We start from the raw sequence: 24266 nt of genomic DNA, 5'->3' as shown, positions 1-24266 counted from the left end.
ACAGATTGCCAACAAACACATGAAAGGATGCTCAACATCACTAATCATTAGAGAAATGCAAATCAAAACTACAATGAGGTATCACCTCACACAAGTCAGAATGGCCATCATCAAAAAATCTAGAAACAGTAAATGCTGGAGACGGTGTGGAGAAAAGGGAACACTCTTGCACTGTTGGTGGGAATGTAAATTGATACAGCCACTATGGAGAACAGTATGGAGGTTCCTTAAAAATCTAAAAATAGAACTACCATACGACCCAGCAATCCCACTACTGGGCATATATCCTGAGAAAACCATAATTCAAAAAGAGTCATGTACCAAAATGTTCATTGCAGCTCTAATTACAACAGCCAGGACATGGAAGCAACCTAAGTGTCCATCATCAGATGAATGGATAAAGAAGATGTGGCACATATATACAATGGAATATTTCTCAGCCATAAAAAGAAACGAAATTGAGCTATTTGTAATGAGGTGGATAGACCTAGAGTCTGTCATACAGAGTGAAGTAAGTCAGAAGGAGAAAAACAAATACTGTATGCTAACACATATATATGGGATCTAAGAAAAAAAAAAAAAGGTCATGAAGAGCCTCGGGGTAAGACGACGGGAATAAAGACACAGACCTACTAGAGAATGGACTTGAGGATATGGGGAGGGGGAAGGGTTAGCTGTGATGAAGTGAGAGAGTGGCATGGACATATATATACTGCCAAATGTAAAATAGACAGCTAGTGGGAAGCAGCCGCATAGCACAGGGAGATCAGCTCAGTGCTTTGTGACCATCTAGAGGGGTGGGATAGGGAGGGTGGGAGGGAGGGAGATGCAAGAGGGAAGAGATATGGGAACATATGTATATGTATAACTGATTCACTTTGTTATAAAGCAGAAACTAACAGACCATTGTAAAGCAATTATACTGCAATAAAGTTGTTAAAAAAAAAAAAGAAACTCTGAAGGGTTACAGGTAGAAGTAGATTGACTCAGTGACCTCAGGGGTGGTTTTTGAAATATGACATGCATGTGACACCTGCTGTCCTTAATGACCATAAGTTCTCTGCTTGTGATTTAATACTAGGACAAAGAGTAAATATGCTCATTTGGGCTTTGTATGGGCAAATCAGAGCAAGAAAGCTCTTGTTTCATCAGGGCAAAATTTCCCCTTTTCCAACATGCTACAGGTATTAGTGCCAGTACTGGTTGTGACAGCCTAGGTTTTTGTCCCAGAATAGCTATTAAGAAGCCTGATATTAAATGGAATAAGTAGAGAAATCATTGCCTCAATTAGCTTTGCAGAAACTGTAGAGGGAGGGATAGCGGAGGAGGCTAAGTTAGTGCAGTTCTAACCCCAGTCCTGTCTAAGTATGGCCTCAGCCTCGTCTGCAGTAAGTCTCCTAAATAGTTGGTCATATAGATTTTACGAGAACAGACACCACCTGAAAATTCTGTCTTCCAGATTTTGATTGTAGTGGTTTTAAAACATGACCTCAAATTCTTTGGGACCCCTCCCATCAAAAGGTGGGCTCTATGTCCTCTCCACCTGAATCTGAGCCAGTCATGGTGGCTTGATTGAAATCAATAGAATACAGCAGAAATGACACTGCTCCCAAAGCTGGGTAGGAAAAAGTCATACAGCTTCTGCTGCCTCTCTCGGGGCACTTGTTCTGGGGAAGCCAGTTGTGTAAGAAACACAATTACTCTGAGACTACCATGCTGGAAAGGCCACATGGAGTGTTCCCATCATCAACCTAGATGAGCTGGTGGCTGATAGCCAGCGTTCACTGTCAGCACGTAAGCCACCGTGGACATCTGGCCCAGTCAAGACATTGGATGACTCTAGTCCCACCGATGTTTGACTTCAGCCATATGAGAGACCCCAAGAGAACGCTTTCCAAATTTCTGAACCACAAGATTGTGAGCAAAAATTAAGTGAATATTAGGCTGCTACATTTTGTGGTAATTTATTCCTGAGTTATTGAGACAAAATAGTTTTCCTGGGGAATGTGTTAATAGTAACAGGAATAACCATCTGCACTACAAGCAAACAGCTCTGCCAGACTGTAAGCTCTCTGAGGGCAAAACCGCATCCACTGTGTTCCCTCTTGTATCCTCAGGGTCAAACCCATAGCATGTGCCCATAAGAAATCTGGAAAATGTTTTATTGCTCTTGTACTTTCAAATAAATTAGCTTTGATTATTTTTTTAAAAATCATAGAAATAAATACATTTTTACTAAGAGTCCCTGACTGACTTCAGGTGGTAATGTTTTCTGGTTATAGCTAAAACAGGTATTACAAATTAGGGCTATTCCTAACTACAGAGACCTTAGAACATAAACCTATATGTAAGAGTAATCTGGGGCTAATTTCTTAAATACAGACCTACGCTTGATGATTAGTCATGTTTACGCTCCTGCGTTCAACTGTAGTCATTTGTTTATTCAGACAGCACAGCCCCTTTGGTGTAGATCTAAGGTCCCCAGTCATAGTGTGTGACTCCTCACACTTCACACTGGGACACACACACACACACACACACACACACCCTCACACACAACCAAAATTTGCCTCAATGCAGACAAAGTGGCTGAGGCAGTTTGCAAAATAAAACAAATTGTCAAATAGCACAATCAGAAGGGCAGAAGCCACTTAAAAGGAGCAAAGACTGATGTTTCTAGATACAGCAGATGGGCTAATTGCCATCATTGGGCAAGGACTCAGTTCTGCGGCTACAGGCAGTCAAGAAAGAAAACATGTTGGTTTTATGATCTGATCTCAGATGTGTCTCTTCAGGAAAACTCTTCCCAGGAGCCAAACTCTACTTTTATCTGCATATTTGTAGAGGGGACCATGTCTCCAGTCACAATTTTGGATAAGACATAGAAATATATCATTTAGATGAGTCATTCTTGCTCATAAAAATGACTGAGAATATAGCCAATGAGCGGGACACCCAGGGAAGTGGGGGCAGGGAGGGTATCTTCACAGGTGCTGCTGTGACCACACCCTAATGGCTTAGCTGTGCAAATGCTGACCTCCTGTTGAGGCACCCTTGAAGATGTTTCCCAGGGCATAGTTCCCTGAAAGGAAGAAGCTCTGCTCCAAGGGGACCTCATCAGACACCCCTCTATCTCTCCATCTCCAGCCTCCAAGGTGTACTTCACAACTTCCCTCCACTGTTGTCCCTCTGCCACCCGTCTGCTTGGGGTAATGAAAAGATGGCTCCCCATTGAGCAACCGGCCCACCCAGAAACTTAAGAAACTCCTCTGTGCCCAAAGTGGAGGTGGGGCTGCTCCACTTACCCTCCATCTCTCGCCAATTACTTTCACTTGTGCAAAAGTTTCAGCAACCAGAAAAACACATGCATGGAGCTGTCAGGCACAGCAAGCAAGTACCTCTTCCTTCCAGGTAACCAGTCTCTTGGGCCCTTCTCACCTGTGGGGAGGAAAGAGCATCCTCTTCTCACATCTTAAAGTAGGGAGTAGCTTTCTACCCGAAAACTCAATCCCGACGTCTCCAACAAATTCCACCAAGTCTTTTTATGTAGGCTGGAAGTAAGGGAGGGATGAGAAGATGCTTGGAGGAGCAATGCTGTTCCTGACCCTCTGAGATGTGTCTGGCATCTATTCAGTTTCTGTGTATCAACAGTGTTTACCTCCTACCCTCTGCCATTCAAAGACAACAGGAAAAGTCCTGGGTAACATTCTGCTTATTGTAGATGCCCCAATTTACTCTCTGTATGGGTTTAGTTGTCTGTTTCCCCTTCCAGAGTGTGACCTCCTTGAAGGCAGACATTTTGTCTTACCATCCAGCATCTAACATATCAATAAATATTTCGGTGAACAGACACCAGTTAAGCTTGGGATTTCATTTACCTTGAAACTTTTACTGCCAATTTTCATTTTAGAAGAGTTTTGATGATGCAGCTTCTAAGAACTAATTACGTAGGTATTTCTGAACTTGTCAAAAAGCTGAATCGGGAGAAATGAAATGTGTTCTTAGGAAAATCAAAGGCTGGTTGGGTGGCCCTGATAGAATCAGAGGAGATAGCCTCACCTGGACTCTTCTGAAGTAGAGTGGCAGGTGGCTAGAAAAAAAAGAGGGTTTGATTCCCTGAGCCTAACAGGTGGGTCTCCTTTTGTCATTTTGAAATGGGATCAATAACAACCTCAGAGTGAGCAAAGATGAGTCTATCTACCTGTGGGGACCTAGGTGTAAGTGGCACCACCGTAACTACAAATGTGATCCCCATGCCTTGGCAGGGCCAGTTGTAGATCTGGAAAGTACACAGCAGCTGTGGTCCTTTAGAGGCAGGCTCAAAAAGATTCTGGCATTCTTTTTAAATCCTCATGCAAGTGCCAATTGGTACATGTTTCTGAAGAAGAACTTGACGACTATTACTAAGAGCCTGAATGTATACACTTTAGATCCAGCAATTCCACTTCTAGGAATTGTTCCTAAAGGAATTATCAGGAACGAGACACTGATATATGCAAAAGAATGCTCATTGATGTGTATTAATTAAATTACCATATTAATTAATACAATGGAATATTATGCACTTGTTAGAAGTCACATTATAGTTAATAAAACATGGGAATGTTCATGATACATTAAGTGAAAAAAGCCAGCACGAAATAGCACTATGGTATGATCTACTTCTATGGAGGACGTGTGGAAGAAGATAGGAAAAAAATGTTAACAGAGGTTATCTCTCAGGAGCAGAGAGATTATGGATGGTTTTACTTTATTTCCCATACTTTTCTGGGACCTAAGTGTAAGTGGTCTTTTCTTTTCTTTTTAGTAAATGTATACTACTTTCTTTTTAGTAAATTTATACTTTTTAGTAAATGTATACTACTTTTGCAATCAGAAGAAAACAATAAATATTATTTTAAACAAGAGGAAATAAAGTCCAGATGAGCAATTAATTTATCATTTATGGTTGAAGACAATAGGACTGAAGGAGATTTGGCCCAGAAGGGATTTGTAGTGGGGAGAGGATTACCAAAAGGGATTACTTTGTTTTGATGATAAGAACATTCCTCCGAGTGTGATCTGAAGGTAGGTCAAGCAACATCCCAATTGTGTGTGTGTATGTGTGTGTGTGTGTGTGTGTGTGTGTGTGTGTGTGTGTGTGTGTTCACAGGAGAATTATGAAAAGGAAGAAGAAGAGAGGAAGAGGAATTTCTTGGGATTTAACATGGCAATAATATTGATAGGTGAAACTCCAGGTTAACTTCTTGATAACCCTGAGTTATATTTATGTCAATATTTATCCATGGATCACAGGGGTTAAGAGCTTGGGCTCTTAATTGAGCTCAAATTGCAGCTGTTTTACTCATCCGCCATGTGACCTTGAAAAATTGTTTAATCTCTCTCAGTTACCGCCTCAGGAAAATGGAAATAACAACAACAGCAACAGTAATAATAACACCCACTATATATGGTTGTTTTGAAGACTGAGTGAATTAATACATGTAAAGCACTGAGAACACCATCTTGCATATAATACAAGCCTAATAAAAGTTACCTATTACAACTATTGTTATTGCAAATAACTTCTTGTAGCACGTTGCAGTGGAAAACCCCAGTCTGGGAGTCAGAAAGCCTGAGCTTGAGGACAGATCTCACCACTTGAGAAGAGTGTGACTTGGACCAAGCACTTACCTTTTCAGAACCCCCTTCTCCAAGATGGGGATAGCTGTCTCTGTCTCCCCTTCTCCATAACACCATGGGATGGGTGAGGTAAAATCCTGATCAACTGAAGTAGGCTGGACAGTTCCCACTGTTCTTTTCCTGTGAATATAGGATTTCAAGACTCCCCTGTGTAGAGGATTTTAGCCTGGCCTCGTTAGGATAAGTCGAGGCTCTGGGATAATAACCAGGTGTCTGGTTTAATAGCTTTTAAACTGCCACCTGCATGGTGGAAATATTGAATGCAATTACAATAACTCATCTGTTAGAATCAGTTGCAGGGATAAGACACCCAGCACTTTCTCCTTCATTTACAATCATCTAAGTGCTCAACAGAAAGACTTGGTTAAATGAATTTCTTTCCATATGTGCAAAGGGATGTTTTGTTAGGACATTATAGACAGAAATTTAATGGAAAGGGAAATTGCCCATTACCTACAGTCAACAAAGCAGGCTCATAAAAACACAGCTTTATATATAACATGGGTGGGGTACGTATGGAAAAAAAAAGATATGGTTAAGTTTTAAACTTAACCTATTGATGTCCTGCTGTATGGAAAGGGATTTGGGGAGCAGGTCATTGATAAAAGAAATTTTCACATTTTAAGTTATGGGGAAGTCATTCTGGCTTATACATGAGTTAACTTGAATTTTATGCTAACTGAAATAGCCTGTTTGTGGCCTATCGAACATACATTGTACATCTGCTTTAACTATTAAAGAAAAGGGCACATTGACCAGAAGTAAATAATGTCCATGTTAAAAATAAAGATTGAATGAATGCCTCTCTTCCTGGGAAGAAGTGCGGGCACTTCTTTGATAATAAGACTCCCTTCCCAGGTGCCAAGGCCATACTGACTCACTGTGTACATTCTGGTCTGCTTTTTTTAATCCTTGAAGAAATGTTTCACTGACTTATTTAATATTCTTTGTTCTGAAAAGATACAAAACTGTGCTGAAAACCATGCTTCTCTGGAGCAGTTTCTCACAGTAATCTGGGAGTAATCTGGCTTCCAGGCTATAGTCCTCAGTTTAGCTCAGATAAAACTCTTTTCTATCATTATTGATTGTTTATTGATTATTTTCACTGACGCTGTAAACCAGGACTGCTCACCTACTGACCTCAAGTCAATAAGGAAAATCAAGTCAGCATAACAAAAACCTCATAATGATGCCTAGAACAGGCAGCTACAAATGCTCTTTTTGCAAACAGGGACAAATAGAAAGATTACAAACAGACCAGGCAGGGATTTCAGAAGGAAATCAGCCTTGAAATGTGGGGTGCGTTTTATTTCAGATATTCTGTTAGAGAACAAACAGGATTCCAGAGTAGAAGTCCCTCACTGCCTCTCTCATCATCCCATGACTTCGGAGCTCACCTAACCCCATATCCATCTTCAGAACCAGCAAAATAGAGAAAGGTCAAGAAGTGAGCAAGTCCACTAGAATACCCAGGACGTACTCACTATACCCTGAGACAGTACAAGAAGGAGCTTGGGAACTGTCCTAGATAACTATGCTGATGGAATTTCTGCCCAGCCCTCTGAATATAGAAATGCTTAAAGCTTAGTTAGAAACAAGAGAGTGACTTTCCTTTCACCAGGGGAAATGAGAGAGTGAGATAGACATTGATAATCTACACATTGTGGACATTTGGGTAGTAAGGGACAGTCTCCAGTTAGATGAGCAGGCCTTTCTCCACTGAGAGGTGTCTACCCTCCTTTCCCCTTTCCAGAGGTAGCTAGAAATTCACCCTATGGAACAGAAAAGGAAGAGGCTAAAGTGAATTAATGAAATTGATTCCAGAGGGACTGTCACGTGAATTCTAAGTTTCAATATGCCTAAATGCACCTCAGATTGAACTAAACTTTATTGATCACTATGGAAGACTGAATGTGTTAATGGCCCAATTATTTTTCCTCTCTATATTCATGCCCCTTGCCTTGTGAATTGCTATTCGATTCCTTCTGCTAAAGAGACAAAGTCAGTTACCCCAGTCCTTAAATCTGGGCTAGGCTGTATGACATGCTTCAGTTAACAGAATGCAGTGGAAGTGATGGTATGCTACTTCTGAGCTTTGGCTCCAGAGAATTTATGCATTTCTGTTGCCCTCTGTGCCCTTGTTATCAGCATGATGACATTTTCAGGCTAATCTGCTAGAGGATGAGACATAAATGGAAGAGAACCAAATCACCCCGTCATCCCAGCCAAAGCCAGCCTAGATCAGCTGACAGCCAGCCTAACCCCAGATACATAAATGAGTCCAGTCAGGAGCAGAGCTGCCCAGTTGAACCCCAGTTGACCCCATATGTGTAAGCAATCAATTTATTGTTGTATGTCACTGTGGTTTTGTGGTTGTCTGTTACACTGTTGTATATTGTTGCAACCACAGGTCACTGACATAATTGCCTACCTCTCAGTGCTCAATTTACCACCTTCTAAACCTCTGAATCATCTGTAAGAGATGTATTATTATTTCTACTTCGCAGATGAGGAAACTGAGACAGAGTAAGATTAAGTGATTTTCCCCAAATCACAAATATACTAAGACAAAGACTTTTCATACTCCAAGTCCAATACTTTTCATACTCCAAGTCCAATATTTTAATGAACTACAGATGAGTTGGGAGAAGAAAATATATTTATATCATATTTTTAAAATAAATATGAATGCAGATTGACTGTCTGGGTTAAAATTCTGGCCCTTCCATTTACTTGTTTTAGAACTTTTTGCAGATTTCTTAGTCTTACCAAGTCACAGAATTCATTTCTATAAAATGCTAATTAAATGACCTGTCTTGAAGGTAATTCATTCCCCACATATTTATTGAGTGATGACTATGTCCCAAGTACTGTTTTTAAGTGCTGGAGATCCATTACTGATGGAAAGTGCTAAGGTCCAGAGGCAGTAATATAGCCAGCAAATTTGAGGAACAGCCTAAACTTCAGAAAAAGGGGAGGATTTGGGTTTAGACAAAACATCTTGGCCAGAAACTTGAAAGAAGAAGAGTTTCTCTTGCTAAGATTTTGAGCTAAACTCCTCCATTTGGAATTAGGATTAAGAGAACAGTGCTTGAGAGAGTTCTGGGATCTCAGAGCAAAGAGGAACAGAACACTATCCCTTCAATATTTCTTTTCTAGGAGATTCATTTATAAGAAGATCCATGAAAATACCCATGCCCTGAGAAGAACAAAATCACTAGGACTAAAGGGAAAAATTTTTGCTACAGTGGACATCTCACAAAGACCTATGTCAACAGATGAATCAATGATAAGATTCCAGCCCTGCTCCCCAACATTCTAGAACACTGGCATAAATTCTGGGGAGGGAATACATTGGAGACCACCTCTACCCCAATTAAATGACCTTGCTATACTAGAGGGATAGAGCTTCAAAATGCAAATTATTTTGACTTATAGAAAATAAAATGATATAGTTTTGCACACCCAATCTTGAAGTCTTAGATTCTCATTTTACTTAAAACCAATGTTAGCTGTTATTATAATTGGTTCTTATAATATAAGGTAAAATGTAATATCCCACATGTTCTACAGAAGAGACTGCTAGCTTGCCACCAAAATTTGTGCTCCCTACTCTATGATATTGTGCTTAACTGGAAAGAAGCTGCCCACAAAGAGACTACATTTCCCAGAATGCCTGTATCTCAGCAGGGTCATGTGATTAGTTCCCACCAGTGGATTGAAGTCACATGTGTCCTTTCCAGACTGAAGTACCTTCCCTACTTTCTCTTTCCTTGTTTGCTATCTAAATTGCAGAGGACTCTGAGGCTCTGGGGATGCAGAGACAAAATAGAAGGAAACTGAACTCCTAGATGTCACCTGCAAGGCCACCCACTGACAAGGAACACCTGCATTAGACTACTATGTGGGCAAGAAATAAATGCCTCTTATCTTGAACCACTGATATTTGGGGACTTATTTGTTACAGCAGTTAGTATTACCCCAATTAATACAAAATCACCCCAGCAAATCACAAAATGACCCAAGCCAAAAAGTAATGTGTAGATCTTAAGAAACTAACTCCGGAAAGAAGGAATTCACCTATGGCAACTTGTAGAGTTAATGCTAGATTAATTAGAGGTTTCAGGAGTAGAATTCCTCCTAAAATAGCACTGCGTAAAGGTGTGTGTTGAGGAGTCTAAGTAAAGAGAATCTTTAGGTTTAACACAATGTTCCCTAGATTTTATACAAAAGAAGAGTCAACTAGTCAGATGGGGGTCTAAGTTGTAGGTAGATATCACAGTCTGTTTCTGCCCCAAACCCTTGCTAATGCCAGAAGATCTGTGTTTATTGCAGTCATCATTGCTGTTGGAAAGTGTTAATGAGCTTGCCTTTTTCCAACAGGTGTGAATTGCATGGATTCTGTTTCCTAATACGAGTCTAGTGTCACTTGATATTTTCACATAAAGAGAGTTGCCTCATGGCATGGCTTCTGAAGCTAACATGAACTTCTCCATAAGCCCACTAACACTGCAAACTGCAGTTCAAATTTTGATTTGGTTATTCTTGTGAAACCTCATGAGCTCAATGATTTCCTTAGCTCAATGTTTTCCATGCCATAAACTTACCCTCAGCAGGAAGCACAGACATGTTTAGAGCTGTATCCCAAAGGATTCTGAGGCCCAAAGGATACAATGACTCAACCAGGATCATTAACATGGTACACATAGAGCCAACTCTATTTTTTTGCCATTAAAAAAATTTATCAAAGACAATGGTTGCCATTCCAAAAGTCTCCATAGTGGGCGATCAATAATAAGATCACTGTGAACCCATATTCCAAAAATCTACCACATCAAATGTTCAAGATCTTCAGTGGAGTGATTCTAGCTAGAGCTGCAAATTTTTCATTAAGCTAAATGAAATATTATAAATTTATTGAGACTATCAATAGAAGAATGGATTATGGTATAAATGATAAATTATGGTAAATTATGGTATATTGCCACAATGGCATACCATGTTGCAATGAGAATTAACAAAATTCAATTACATCTGACCACATGTATAAATTTCACAAACATAATATTGAGCAAAAGAAGCCCGCACAAAACAATGCATGATTTATGACACTTTTTATATGAAGTTAAAAAATAGGGCAAATTAATTTACTGTGTTAGAAGTTAGAACAGTGGTTACTTTTCAAGGATGGGAAGAAACTGGAGGAAGATACATAGGGACTCCTAGGGAATTGATAATGTTCTGTTTTCAGACTTGGGCTCTTGTTCCCCAGGTGTGCTGAGCTTGTAAAAAATTCACTGAGCCATATTTAGTCCATTTTTCTATATAAATGTTATACTTCTAATACATACATAAAAATATGTATGAAATGTATAAAAATGTATGAAAAATATGTATGAAATGTATAAAAATGTATGAAATGTATGTATGTATAAAAAAAAATACATACATAAAATACATACATACATACATAAAATACATACATAAAATGTTTACTTAAAAATCAAACAAAACCCTTAAAGACCCTTGTAGAGATCCCTCAAAGTTTACAGATCTCAAGTAATGAATCACTACCTTACTCCCCATATACTTTTTAAAAAAATGCATCTTGGATTTTGTCATATGTCATCAATTACATTCAACCAGGTTAAAACCGTTTTACAGAAGTGGAGTTTGGACAGATGTTTTGTAATTGGACTCCTCTTCTTCCTTCTCACCTATTGCAGTTTTTTATTATAAGCAAACATCACATTTTAAAGTGGTGACTAAGGTTCAAATGTGGTCTGTGCTTCATAGACAATGTGTGGAAGTAAAACCAGACCTTGCTTGACAGTGTGAAGCAGTCATGGTTTTTATATGATCAAAAGAGTCAATACTGCAATTAAAACATTATCTCTAATACCCCAATGGGAATGGGAGGCAACCAAGGCTTGGACCTCAACCCAGTACTTCCATTATGCTTTTTGTTTGAGTCTATCCTAGTGACACAACTAAGTCACAATCAGTAAGTGTAAAACATTTTAAAGCTGTGTTATTTCACCGCCACTCGCAGCATCTCTACCAAGCATCCCTGATATGGTTACAGTCATATCCACCTGGTACTGTGACTGTCTGTACCTTCTGATTTTTATTGCTGGCAGTATTGCTACATAACATGTTACCCCCCAAATACAGAAGCTTTAGTTTTTTTGGTTTTGTGGGTCAGGAATTCAGGAATAGCTCAGCAGGGCAGTTATCTCTTGAGATCTCTCATGCAGTTGCAATCATATAATAGCTGGGTAGCAGTCATCTGAAGGCTCGACTGGGCTGGACATCCAAGATGGTTCACTCAGATGGCTGGCCAGTGAGGCAAGCTGTCAGCTGTGCTCAGCTGGGGCTGATAACCAGAGCACTGACAAGTGCTTGCCCAGCATGATGATCTCTGGGTAGTAGGTTTTCTTAAAGGGTGCCTAAACTTCTAGCTTCCCCGCAGTGAGTGTTCCCTGAGAACCCAGGGGAACTGACATTGCCTCAGAAGATGTGCAGTGTTGCTTCTGTTGCATTCTGTTGGTTAAAAGTGAGACACAAACCCACCCAAATTAGAGGGGAGGGGATTAGGCCCCACCATTTGAGGGGAGGAATAACAATGAATTTTCAATTATTTTCTAAAGCTGTCACAGTATGTGACCAGGGAAATAACCATATTAAATTTAATTGATTGCTTCCTTATACTGATGTTCTCTGGGGTCTTCACCCAGAAAGTTACAAGTAGTCATAGAAATGCAAAACAACTAACAAAAATTTTTCAATATTTATTATCAAAGAAACAACGAGATGCTCCCATTTAATGAAAACAGATCCTTGATCCTATAATTTTGTAGGAGAAGAATTGTTATCAACTTGTTTCATTTGAAGAAGCTAAAACCTAAAAGGGCTCACAGGCTCCTAGCTGTTATGTTGCAGGGCTAAACTCTGAACTTACATTTTCTGACTCTAAGTTCAATATTTACGGCTATGACCCTGAGAGTATAGAGTTTACATGAGTGTTAATCATTTCAGGGACATATTCTGCACCAAGCCCCTAGATGCCTTGGACATGAGTATATCTTACTTCCTAGCACTGTATCCTGGGATAGTCTGACCCATTTGTTTAAACTGGACCTTGTACTAGTGCCAACTGAGCAAAGTACTTGCTGCTCTTCTGAGCAAAGAAAATGGAATATACAATCTTTAGATGTTTAGAACTGCATCAGACCTATGCACCCAGGAGGGAAGAATATTTTACTCTGAGGGTAGAATATCTTTATCAATTGCCTAGCTGAAGGAATTGAGGATTAATAAGGATTAAAATGGTAAGCAAGATGAAACTAGATGGAGTTCCTAAGGGCTCAAGGGACAAGACTAGAATTCAATATGATCCTAGACAAATTAAAAAGCAGCTGATTAGAAATGAGATAAAATACAGTGGAAAAAAATGTAGGAGATGGCTTGTCTCAGTGAAAATCCACTCAGCTGCAAAAGTGGGTAAGACTGTCTGGATACAAGTGTGGTAGATACTCATCTGTGCCAGAGCCAACAGGCACCATGTGATGGGGGCGGGGGCGGGCACCATGTGGTGGCAGTCAGCAATATTAGTTTCAGCTGTGGAACCCATGGGAGAGACCAGAAATATTACCTCAATACATAAGGGCTTTCTCTGACTCCCCCAAATTAGATCACCCACAGTTGTAATACATATTCAAAGTTCCTTTGTCTTTTCTTCAGTGGCCCTTATCACCACTGAATTTTTTTTCAATTTTGGCGTGATTATTTGACTAATATTGTCTTCCCACTAATGGTGAGTTCCACAAAAGCAAGGTCTAGATCTATTTCCATCCTGTATGCAGTGTCCGTCACAGTGCCTAATATATAGCTGGTGACTCCTCAATGTTTATTGAATAAATAGATTAATATTAGGAGGAGAATAATTTAAACCATGGGTGAGCAAACTATGGCCCACTGACCAAATGTGGCCTGCCTCCTGTTTTTTTTTTTTTTTTTTTTTTTTTGCGGTACGCGGGCCTCTCACTGTTGTGGCCTCTCCCGTTGCGGAGCACAGGCTCCGGATGCGCAGGCTCAGCGGCCATGGCTCATGGGCCCAGCCGCTCCGCTGCATGTGGCATCTTCCCGGACCGGGGCACGAACCCGTGTCCCCTGCATTGGCAGGCAGACTCTCAACCACTGCGCCACCAGGGAAGCCCCTGCCTCCTGTTTTTGTTTGGTTTGTAAGCTAAGAATTGTTTCTACTGTTTTTAAATGGTTAAAAAAAAATCAAAAGAAGACTAGTATCTTGTGACATGAAGATTATATGAAAGTTTGCTTGGAACACAGTCATTCTCATGCATCTACATACTGTCTATGTAACAGGTAGCTTTTGCACTTTAGTGATTTTGTGCTAAAACAGTAGCACTGAGTAGTTGTAACAGAGACGCTATGGCCCACAAAATCTAAAACTTTACTCCCTGGCTTTTTACAGAAAATTTTGCTGAACCTCTGATAAAATCTTGCTTTCATCAAATATGTTCCACCTATGGGGAACATATTCCTAAGCTTTTGGCTGAAACCGAACAAAGTGATTTTTGTGGTCCCCATTTTGAACCATAGAAATAGTTGCTCTCTTTTTTCTAATAGGGTGTCGGTTATAAGAAAGAAAGTGCTCAGCTCTCCAGAATTAAGGAAACAGTTATTGAATTAAAAATTAAAGTTTGAGAATCATGTAGACTAGGGTTTGGCAAGACCATGAGCTTTGGAGTCATGGACAGCTGTGTTCACATCCTCTATACATGTAGTCTTGGGCAATTCTCTAAACTGCAACTAACCTTTCTGTAAAATGGGAATAAAATTATCTTCTTTGTAGGAGGCTGCGGTGATTAAATTAGATAAGATAGACACCTTCTAGATATGTTTGCTCGTCCAAAAGTCCTTCTCTGAGAACTGTTTCCCCAATCACAGGGGCAGCCTACGCAGCCTCTTTCGACCTCCTCTCCTCTGGCCACAATTGACTAGACAAAGCATGGACACCTAATACAAAGTCTGTCCTGGGCCAACTGAATCCTTTCCCCTGAATTGAAAATGGAACATAGGAATTCCAGTTCGTTCATTTGAGGCACTTGGACTTGAGCCACCTGTTTGAGCCACAAGCAAAGGTGGAAGAAACTGGTTTGCAGACTGGGTATAATGAACACAGCAAGTTATTTATGTGGAGAGAATGAAAGTAGTCTCTTCCTGCTGGGATGGGGCCCTCCTGCACCGTTCCCCATGGCAGCTGGCATTCTCTGCTCATGAGTACAGGGCTGAAGTCATAAATCCTGCCCATGGAGACATGCCCACCTCCATCTCCAAGCCGCATACTCATCTCAGTCCCTCAAGCATCCACACCACTTTATGGATAAGTCACAGAAACAGGGGAGATAAAGTGTCCCTTATATTCCACTATTTATGCTAAACATTCACTGCAGACCCCTTCTTTTGGAATCAGAGACATGAGACTGGGAAAGAAAACAACTGCACCCAGAGAGAGAGGTGACCCCAATCCCATAAAACCAGAGTTTTGGAACTTGAGCATCAAGACCAGTGAGTCTCGGGAATGGTGTTCCCAAAACATATTGTTAAAAACTGAGCTTCCGATAGAAGCTGTCATAACAACTCCCTGACCGCATAACCTCAAGGTCTGAGGATTGCTTAAGAATGGGATACATGGAAGAATTTATAAGAAAACACAGAAGCAAAGGAGCCAGGGATTTCTCTTGCTACAGATTTGTCAGAGAAACATATGGCAGCTCGGAAAACCCTCTATTGCTAACAACTTTCCATTTCCTACTTTCATGCCCTTGGGTTCAACCTGATACCTTTTGCCTTTGGTTCAGGGAGATAATTATCCACAAATCCTGCTTTTTTTTTTTTTTAATACATCTTTAGTGGAGTATAATGGCTTCACAATACCGTGCAGTTTCTGTTGCACAACAAAGCAGATCAGCCATATGCATACACATGTCCCCATATCCCCTCCCTCTTGAGCCTCCCTCCCACCCTCCCTACCCCACCCCAAAGCATGGAGCCAATCTCCCTGTGCTATGCTGCTGCTTCCCACCAGCCAACAATTTTACATTTGGTAGTGTATATACGTCAATGCTACTCTCACTTCACCCCAGCTTTGCCCTCCTACCCCATGTCCTCAAGTCCATTCTCTATATCTACCTCTTTATTCCTGCCCTGCAACTAGGTTCATCAGTACCATTTTTTTACTTTTGTAGATTCTATATATATGCGTTAGATACGGTATTTGTTTTTCTCTTTCTGACTTATTTCACTCTGTATGACAGACTCTAGGTCCATCCACCTCACTAAAAATAACTCAATTTCGTTTCTTTTTATGGTTGAGTAATATTCCATTGTATATATGTGCCACATTTCTTTATCCATTCATCTATCAATGGACATTTAGGTTAGTTCCATGTCCTGGCTACTGTAAAGAGTGCTGCAATGAACACTGTGGTGCATGTCTCTTTTTGAATTATGGTTTTCTCTGGGTATATGCCCAGTAGTGGGATTGCTGGGTCATAAGGTGATTCTATTTTCAGTTTTTAAAGGAACCTCCATACTATTCTCCATAGTGGCTGTATCAATTTACACTCCCACCAACAGTGCAAGAGGGTTCCCTTTCCTCCACACCCTCTCCAGCATTTGTTGTTTGTAGATTTTCTCATGATGCCCATTCTAACCGGTGTGAGGTGATACCTCATTGTAGTTTTGATTTGCATTTCTCTAATAATTAGTGATATTGAGCAGCTTTTCATGTGCTTCTTGGCCATCTGTATGTCTTCTTTGGAGAAATGTCTGTTTAGGTCTTCTGCCCATTTTTGGATTGGGTTGTTTATTTTTTTAATATTGAGCTGCATGAGCTGTTTATATATTTTGGAGATTAATCCTTTGTCCATTGATTCATTTGCAAATATTTTCTCCCATTCTGAGGGTTGCCTTTTCGTCTTGTTTATGGTTTCCTTTGCTGTGCAAAAGCTTTGAAGTTTAATTAAGTCCCATTTGTTTACTTTTGTTTTTATTTCTGTTACTCTAGGAGGTGTGTCAGAAAAGATCTTGCTGTAGTTTATGTCAAAGAATGTTTGTCCTATGTTTTCCTCTAAAAGTTTTATAGTGTCTGGTCTTAAATTTAAATCTTTAACCATTTTGAGTTTATTTTTATGTATGGTGTTAGGGAGTGTTCTAATTTCATTCTGTTACTTGTAGCTGTCCAGTTTTCCCAGCACCACTTATTGAAGAGGCTGTCTTTACTCCATTGTATGTTCTTGCCTCCTTTGTCATAAATTAGGTGCCCATATGTGCGTGGGTTTATCTCTGGGCATTCTATCCTGTACCATTGATCTATATTTCTGTTTTTGTGCCAGTACAATACGGTCTTGATTACTTTAGCTTTGTGATACAGTTTGAAGTCAGGGAGCCTGATTCCTCAAACTTCGTTTTTCTTTCTCAAGATTGCTTTGGCTATTCAGAGTCTATTGTGTTTCCATATGAATTGTAAGATTTTTTTATTCTAATTCTGTGAAAAATGCCATTGGTAATTTGATAGGGGTTGCACTGAATCTGTAGATTGCTTTCGTCAGTATAGTCATTTTCACAATATTGATTCTTCCAATCCAAGAACATGGTATATTTCTCCAATTGTTTATGTTATCTTTGATTTCTTTCATCAGTGTTTTATAGTTTTCTGAGTACAAGTATTTTGCCTCCTTTGGCAACTTTATTCCTAGGTATTTTATTTATTTATTTATTTTTATTTATTTATTTTTTTTGCAGTACATGGGCCTCTCACTGTTGAGGCCTCTCCCGTTGCGGAACACAGGCTCCAGACGCGCAGGCTCAGCGGCCATGACTCACGGGCCCAGCTGCTCTGCAGCATGTGGGGTCTTCCTGGACCGGGGCATGAACCCGTGCCCCCTGCATTGGCAGGCGGACTCTCAACCACTGCACCACCAGGGAAGCCCTAGGTATTTTATTCCTTGTGTTGCAATGTTAAATGGAAGTGTTTCCTTAATTTCTCTTTCAGATTTTTCATCATTAGTGTATAGGAATGCCAGAGGTTTCTGTGCATTAATTTTGTATCTTGCAACATTACCAAATTCATTGATTAGTTCTAATAGTTTTCTGGTGGCATCTTTAGGATTTTCTATGTATGGTGTCATGTCATTGGCAAACAGTGACAGTTTTATTTCGTTTCTAATTTGTATTCCTTTTATTTCTTTTCCTTCTCTAGGACTTCCAAAACTATGTTGAATAAGAGTGGCAAGAGTGGACTTCTTTGTCATTACTGATCCTAGTGGAAATGCTTTCAGATTTTCACCACTGAGTATGATGCTTGCTGTGGGTTTGTCATATATGGCCTTTATTATGTTGAGGTAGGTTCCCTCTATGCCCATTTTCTGGAGAGTTTTTATAAATGGGTGTTGAATTTTGTCAAAAGCTTTTTCTGCTTTTGAGATGATCATATGGTTTTTATGCCTTAATTTATTAATGTGGTGTATCACATTGATTGATTTGCATATATTGAAGAATCCTTGTATCCCTGGGATAAATCCCACTTGATCATAGTGTATGATCCTTTTAATGTGCTGTTGGATTCTGTTTGCTAGTATTTTGTTCAGGATTTTTGCATCTATGTTCATCAGTGATATTGGTCTATAATTTTCTTTTTGTGTGTGATTTTTTTTTCTGGTTTTGGTATCAGGGTGATGGTGGCTTTGTAGAATCAATTTGGGAGTGTTTCTCCCTCTGCAATTTCTTAGAAGAGTTTGAGAAGGATAGGTGTTAGCTCTGCTCTAAATGTTTGATAGAATTCGTCTGTGAAGCCATCTGGTCCTGCACTTTTATTTGTTGGAAGATTTTTAATTATGTTTTCAATTTCATTACTTGTGATATGTCTGTTTATATTTTCTAATTCTTCCTGGTCCAGTCTTGGAGAATTGTACCTTTCCAAGAATTTGTCCATTTCTTCGTGGTTGTCCATTTTATTGGCATATAGTTGTTTGTAGTAGTCTCTTATAATCCTTTGTATTTCTGCAGTGTCTGTTGCGATTTCTCCTTTTTCATTTCTAATTTTATTGATTTGTGTTCTCTCCCTTTTTTTCTTGATGAGTCTGGCTAAGGGTTTATCAATTTTGTTTATCTTCTCAAAGAACGAGCTTTTAGTTTTATTGATCTTTGCTATGGTTTTCTTCATTTCTATTTCATTTATTTCTGCTTTGATCTTTATGATTTCTTTCCTTCTACTGACTTGGGTTTTCTTTGTTCTTCTTTCTCTAGTTGTTTTAAGTGTAGGGTTAGATTGTTTATTTGAGATTTTTCTTGTTTCTTGAGGTGAGATTGAATTGCTATAAACTTCCCTCTTAGAACTGCTTTTGCTGTGTCCCATAGGTTTTGGGTGGTCATGTTTTCACTGTCATTTGTTTCTATGTATTTTTTAAATTTCTTCAGTAATTTCTTGGTTATTTAGTAGCTCACTGTTTAGCCTCCATGTATTTGTGTTTTTTACAGTTTCTTTTCCTGTAATTGATTTTTAATCTCATAGCATTGTTGTCAGAAAAGATGTTTGATATGATTTCAATTTTCTTAAATTTTCCGAGGCTTGATTTGTGACCCAAGATGTGATCTATCCTGGAGAATGTTCCATGTGCACTTGAGAAGTGTATTCTGCCACTTTTGGGTGGAATGTTCTATAAATATCAATTAGATCTATCTGGTCTATTGTGTCATTTAAAGCTTGTGTTTCCTTATTCATTTTCTGTTTGGATGATCTGTCTATTGGTGTAAGTGGGGTGTTAAAATCCCCTACAATTAGTGTGCTACTGTTGATTTCTCCTTTTGTGGTTATTAGCATTTGCCTTATGTATTGAGGTGCTCCTATGTTGGGTGCATAAACATTTATAATTGTTATATCTTCTTCTTGGATTGATCCTTTGATCACTATGTATTGCCCCTCTTTATCTCTTGTAACAGTCTTTATTTTAAAGTCTATTATATCTGATATGAGTATTGCTACTCTGGCTTTCTTTTGATTTCCATTTGCATGGAATATCTTTTTCCATCCCTTCACTTTCAGTCTGTATGTGTCCCTAGGTCTGAAGTGGGTCTCTTGCAGCCAGCATATATTTGGGTCTTGTTTTTGTATCCATTCAGCCAGTCTGTGTCTTTTGGTTGGGGCATTTAATCCATTTACATTCAAGGTTATTATTGATATTTATGTTCCTGTTACCATTTTCTTAATTGTTTTGGGTTTGTTTTTGTGGGTCCTTTTCTTCTCTTGTGTTTCCTGCTTAGAGAAGTTTCTATAGCATTTGTTGTAAAGCTAGTTTGGTGGTGCTAAATTCTCTTAGCTTTTGTTTGTCTGAAAAGCTTTTGACTTCTCCATCGAATCTGAATGAGATCCTTGCTGGCTAGAGTAATCTTGGTTGTAGGTTTTTCTCTTTCATCACTTTAAGTATATCCTGGCACTCCCTTCTGGCCTGCAGAGTTTCCACTGAAAAATCAGCTGATAAACTTATGGGGATTCCTTTGTATATTATTTTTTTTTCCCTTGCTGCTATTAATATTTTTTCTTTGTATTTCACTTTTGTTAGTTTGGTTAATATGTGTCTTGGTGTGTTTTTCCTAGGGTTTATCCTGTATGGGACTCTCTGTGCTTCCTGGACTTGATTGACTATTTCCTTTCCCTTATTAGGGAAATTTCCACTGTAATCTCTTCAAATATTTTCTCAGACCCTTTCTTTTTCTCTTCTTCTGGGACCCCTATAATTCGAATGGTTAGTGTTGTCCCAGAGGTCTCTGAGATTGTCTTCAATTCTTTTTATTCTTTTTTCTTTATTCTGCTCCTCGGCAGTTATTTCCACCATTCTGTCTTCCTGCTCACTTTTTCGTTCTTCTGCCCCTGTTTTTCTGTTATTGATTCCTTCTAGTGTATTTTTCATTTCAGTTATTGTGTTGTTCATCTCTGTTTGTTTGTTCTTTAGTTCTTATAGATCTTTGTTAAACATTTCTTGTATTTTCTCAATCCATGTTTCCATTCTATTTCCGAGATTCTGGATCATCTTTACTATCATTACTCTGAATTCTTTTTCAGGTAGATCACCTATTTCCTCTTCATTTATTTGGTCTTGTAGGTTTTTACCTTGCTCCTTCATCTGTGACATAATTTTTTGACATCTCACTTTTTTTTTTTTTTTATGAGTGGGATTGTGTTCCTGTTTTACTGGTTATTTGGCCTGAGGCTTCCAACACTGGAGTTTGTAGGTTATTGGGTAGAGCTGGGTCTTGGTGCTGAGATGAGGAACTCTGTGGGACCTCACTCTGATGAATATTCCCTGGGGTCTGAGGTTCTCTGTTTGTCCAGTGGTTCAGACTCGGAGCTCCTACTGCAGGAGCTTCTGCCCAACCCTCGGCTTGCGAATCAAGATCCCACAAGCTGCATGGGACAGCAAAAAAAAAAAAAGAGAACCATAACAAAGTAAATAATAAAATTATACTAGGAAACTAACAGATATGTTAGAAAGAATGTAAAAATAAAAATATAGATGAATCAACAACCAGAAGGTACACCAGTAACACAACAGGAAAAAAGAAGAGGAAGGAAAAGAAAGAAAGAAAAAATAAAGAGCAGGAGCAGGGAGAAAGGCATTGGCTGTGGAGAGCAGGACCTAAGCAAGGGCGAGGTTTGGGTGGTGGTCGGGGCCAATGCTCAGGACCCACAGGGTGGAAAAGGTACTGGGGGCTGTGGGGTGTGGGGCTTAGGCTCAAGGAACAGAAGGGACCCAGGAGTGACCCCACCCCTGGCCTCAGAGGGCAGGGGACCACGCCTGGGAGCACAGCAGGCTTCCTGGGCTCGAGCGGATGGGCAAATGCCCTCCTCTCCTCTCCTGTTCCTCTGGTCTGGGGTCTGGAAGGGCCCCTCCCACTTGCCTCTTCTGATCGTCCAGGCCTCCCTCCTTTACCCCCAGGACCAATGCGCCCAGGGGAGGGGGAAGGGAGGCCTTGGAGGGCAAGGTACCGGCCTAGGAGCTCAGCAGTCTCCCCGTGCCCGAGTGGGAGGGGCAATTGACCTCCGCTTCTCTCCTGCTCCTCCCAGAGGGCCCCTTCCACCTGCCTCCCACAAATCCTGCTTTTAAAACTAGTTCTGGGACTTCCCTGGTGGTCCAGTGGTTAAGAATCAGTCTTGCAATGCAGGGGATGCTTGTTCAATCCCTGGTAGGGGAACTAAGATCCCATAAGCCATGAGACAGCTAAGCCTGCGCACCACAACTACAGAGCCCTTGCGCTCTGGAGCCCACTCACCACAACTAGAGAGACACCCATGCCACAGCTAGAGAGAAGTGCATGCAATGCAATTAAGAGCCCGTGTGCCACAACGAAAGATCCTGCATGCTGCAACTAAGAGCCAACGCAACCAAAATAAATAAATAAATAAATATTTTAAAAAAACCCAAAAAACTAGTTCTAAGAAATTTCAGTCTCGTCACAAACATGCCCTGACTGAAGCAATATGTAGTTTCTAGATCATAACTATTGTTCAATAATGTAATGGTACTTATTATTTTTTATTATTATTAATTGGCCATTAGAATTCAATGGCCATAGCTTTTATAGACGCATATGCAGTACAGAGTACTACAGTTTATACTGCAGTATGTAGCCACAAAATGACATTTCTGGGACTTGCTTCAGAATAAATCCATATTAAAACTTAAAAAAAATAGATAAAGCAAGTTTGGCAAAATCTTGGTAATTATTTAATCTCGAGATGGGTATATGGGAGTTCATTGTACTATTTGTTCTACTTTGTGTATATTAGAAAATTTCATAGAAAAAATATTAAAATTATTTTAGAGTTAAAAACATTAGATTTTAAATATACTAAGTTGATTAGATGACAGCTCCAAAAAGCCAGTTCATCATGCCTGCTTGTAAAAAAAGCTGTAGAATAATTTATTTGCCAAAAAAAAATGAGCGCGATATCTGTCTCAAATAATGTGGACTGGCCCAGAAACAGGGCAATGGACCAAAAGATGCTTTAGGGTCCCTCGTCCCACCACACACACACACACACACACACACACACACACACACACACACACACACTTATCAGCTCTACTACGTTATATTGGAAACTGAAGTGTTTCTCCCAAAACAGAGGCCAAGGTATTCTCCTGCCTGAGAAAACTTAGAAAATCATCAATAACCCGCTTGTGTCAAAGAACCACAATATTTCCTTAAATCTCAAGGTGGGAGAGGGAATCACATTACTGATTTCTTCTTTTTCCAATATAGGATGCCAGTGGAAATGAGTGATTTGGTGTCTGTGTCTTCGAGTGTTCTGTTGGTGGTGGATAAATCAGCCCCTGGAAACACTCCATGCTGCCCTGGCCGGCTTCCTTCCGCAAGTACAGCCACCAACCTCCTTTGAGTCCAGTTGCTCTGTAAAGCTGGGGATTTTCCAGATTGGAAAAAATGGGAAAAATAAAGACCAGATATGGCCTAGCCAATGTCAGAGAGTATCACTTTTCAGCTGCATATTTGATGTCAAGAAAGAGGCAGAAAACAAAGGCTCCAGCAAACTGAACAAGGAGATCCTCTCTAAGGCACATGTGCTCTCCACTCCAGAGGCAGCAGGAGGAGAAGATGCTCCCTCCATCCCTGAGAGGGCAAGGCTGCCTGAGGTTAGCACGAAGGATGAGCAGAGGGAGGGAGAAGAGAACTCTGTGCCTCTTCAATCCGTTTATTCAGCCACTGATGGCTGTGGCCTGAAACTCCAAACTCCTGCCCATTCAGCCTGGAGGACTGACATGAGGAACTTTTACTTGAAATAAAAGATGATTCCTGGAGGCAAGTCGAGAGAAGTGGGTTACTGAAAGACAACTTAAAGAAAGGAGCAAGGTGGCACCTGGCACAGAACCTGGCTCATGAGAGGTTCTCCATAAATTCATTCATTCTTTAGAAAAGATGCTAAGTAGGTGTTTACTATGTGCTCTGTGCCCTGAATGAAATAAACCTAAGGTCATTTCCTGGAACAGAGGGTCTGCTGGGAGGATTGGTATTCTCTCAGATAAATGTACAATTGCTAGGAGTGATAAGCAGAACAGCACTGATCTAGAGGAGCTCTGGGAGTGTTTTCAGTGTTTTGTGCCCAGAGGCACCCAATGGCAAGATAGCAAGGTAACCAGGAGTTCAGAATCTAGAAGGAGGCTCTCTAGATTCGAATTCCAGTTCTACCACTCACTACCTGAATGACTATAGGCCAGTTATTTAACCTCTCTGTCTCACTGTAAAACAGTGATGATGACAAGAGAGTGAATATGAGAACCAGCTTAGCTCAGCTCTGTGCCCCGGGACTCTGATCTCTAATGACTGTACCACCCAGCTCCCTTGCCCTCTGACTTCTGGTTGGATTTGACAAGTGGAAAGTGATTCCAGGAGATTGGACAGCCAAGGCAATGCCCACATTCTCCTGTCTCGTGGCCATCTTCTAGAATCCTATTAGCTTTAAAACCCCACCTCCTTCAGGCCAA

This window comes from Grampus griseus, assembly GCF_964374135.1.
Source record: "Grampus griseus genome assembly, chromosome: 14".
NCBI classification, from domain to species: domain Eukaryota; kingdom Metazoa; phylum Chordata; class Mammalia; order Artiodactyla; family Delphinidae; genus Grampus; species Grampus griseus.
Note: the sequence above shows the minus strand (reverse complement) of the source record.